The sequence below is a fragment of the Triticum dicoccoides genome, chromosome 1B (assembly GCF_002162155.2).
Source record: "Triticum dicoccoides isolate Atlit2015 ecotype Zavitan chromosome 1B, WEW_v2.0, whole genome shotgun sequence".
In the NCBI taxonomy this organism is placed as follows: Eukaryota; Viridiplantae; Streptophyta; class Magnoliopsida; order Poales; family Poaceae; genus Triticum; species Triticum dicoccoides.
The window spans coordinates 522,266,582-522,268,845 of record NC_041381.1 but is presented as its reverse complement, the minus strand read 5'-3'; the positions used below and the strand labels follow the sequence as shown (position 1 = coordinate 522,268,845).

The window sequence follows — 2,264 nt, the reverse complement described above, 5'->3', positions numbered from 1 at the left end:
ATGTCACCAAAGACAAGGATGGCAAAGAAAGCTTTGCGCCCAACCCTCTCCACCCAATTTGGGTCTGGGAGGATCAACATGTGTTTGGCTACTTGCTCAGCACCCTCTCCAAGGAGGTGCTCATCATGGTGACCATGGTCACCACGGCGCACGCGCTCTGGACTATGTTGGCAGGTATGTTTTCATCACAGTCCATGAGCCATGTGAACAACATCAGGACGGCGCTCATCAATGCGCAAAAGGGCAACCAGACGGTTTCCGCCTACTTCGCCTCTCTCCGCGGCCTCGTCAACGAGCTTGCAGCTGCGGGGAAGGCCATCCAAGACGACGAGCTCATCTCCTACATCATCCATGGGTTGGAGGTCGACTACCAGCCCCTCATCTCCACCCTCGATGCACGCGTCACGCCGGTCTCCCTCGACGAACTCTATGCTATGTTGAGCAACTTCGATCAGCGCATGGCCCAGTTCAACAACTCGGGAGGAAGTGGTTTCTGCTCCTCTGGCAATGTCCCGATGCGCGGCCGGGGTGGTGGCTCCCGCGTCCATGGCTCTTCCCGCTAGAAGGGTAGGTCTGGAGGACATGATGGTGGCGGCAACAGCGATGACGGCAGCTCCAATGGCCGCCCTGGTGTGTCCAAAGGTCGCCGTGGTGGTGGCCCCAACTGGTCCTGACCAGAGATGCCTTGCTGCCAGATTTGTGGTAAGCCATGGCACACCACAAAGGACTGTTGGTACCGGTATCACGAAGATGACGACGACTCTCAAGATGAAGAAAAGGTAGATGCCGCGGCTGATAGATCCTACGGAGTTGATACAAATTGGTATGTTGATAGTGGTGCCACTAATCACATCACCAATGAACTTGAGAAAGTCACAATGAAGGAAAAGTACCATGGCAATGATCATATCCACACGACAAGTGGAGAAGGTATGCAGATTTGTCACATTGATTTGTACCCCTCATGATAGAATTCATCTTAAGAGAATCTTGCATGTTCCTAGTGCTGGTAAAAGTCTTCTCTCCGTTCATAGAATTGCCATTAACAATCATGTTTTCCTCGAATTTCATCCCTACTTCTTTTTATCAAGGACCAGACAACGAAGAAGGTTCTCTATCGAGGTAGATGTGTTTGAGCGCATTACCCGTTGATTCCAGAGCTTAGGCGATACAATAAACAAGCCAATGGTGTTGTCAAAGTCTCGTCAACATGGTGGCACGATCGATTAGGACATGCTGCTTTTTGTCTAGTTGAAAGATTGCTTAGGAAAAATAAGCTACCATTTGTTGGTGAGCGCAATGTCGAAACTATTTGTGATTCTTGTTAGTGTGCTAAAAGTCATCAATTACCTTATCCAATATCTACTAGTGTCTCTACCAAACCACTTCAATTGATTTTCTCAGATGTGTGGGGTCCTGCCCCTACATCCGTTGGCAGACATGACTACTATGTGAGCTTCATAGATGACTATAGAAAATTTGTGTGGATTTACCTTCTCAAAAATAGGTTCGATGTCTTTCAAGTTTTTCAAAATTTTCAAGCCTTGGTTGAGTGAAAATTTTCTACCAAAATCATTGTAGTACAATCGGACTAGGGGGGGGGAGTATGAAGAATTAAACTCCTTCTTCCAAACACTTTGCATATCACACCATGTTTCATGTCCTCATGCTCATCAACAGAATGGCTCTGCTGAATGTAAGCATGAACACATAGTAGAAGTTGGGCTAGCCCTCTTGGCAGGGGCCTCCATGCCTCTCAAATTTTGGGATGCAGCTTTTCTCACTGTGGTTCCTATCATCAATATGCTTCCTAGTCGAGTCATCCACAATGATACTCCGGTAGAAATACTTTTCCATACAAAACCAGACTACAAATCCCTTCGTGTTTTTGGGTGTGCTTGTTGGCCTGATCTTAGCCCATACAATAATTGTAAACTCATGCTCCGCTTCAAGTAATGTGTTTTTCTAGGGTATAGTCCCCAACACAAAGGTGTCAAGTTCCTAGATGTATCCACTGGTCACATTTATATATCTCGTGACATCGTTTTTGATGAAACAAAATGCCCATTCACTGATCTACATCCAAACGCCGGCGCTCACCTTCGATAAGAAATTTTTCTCCTGCCCTCTCATCTCACCAGCATTGATCAAGGGGGTCCAAATTGTGATGATCAATCGTTGACTAATCCTGCTACTAATGATGTGCATGAGTTTTCTAGTGATGCTATAGTAGAAAACAAGAATGAAAATGATGAAATCAGCGA

At 46.3% G+C, this 2,264-nt stretch overlaps 1 pseudogene; it reads left to right on the top strand.

The window, feature by feature from the left end:
- Window positions 1-314: 314 nt before the first annotated feature.
- On the top strand, window positions 315-453 carry LOC119351589 (annotated as a pseudogene).
- The last annotated feature ends 1,811 nt before the right edge of the window (window positions 454-2,264 follow it).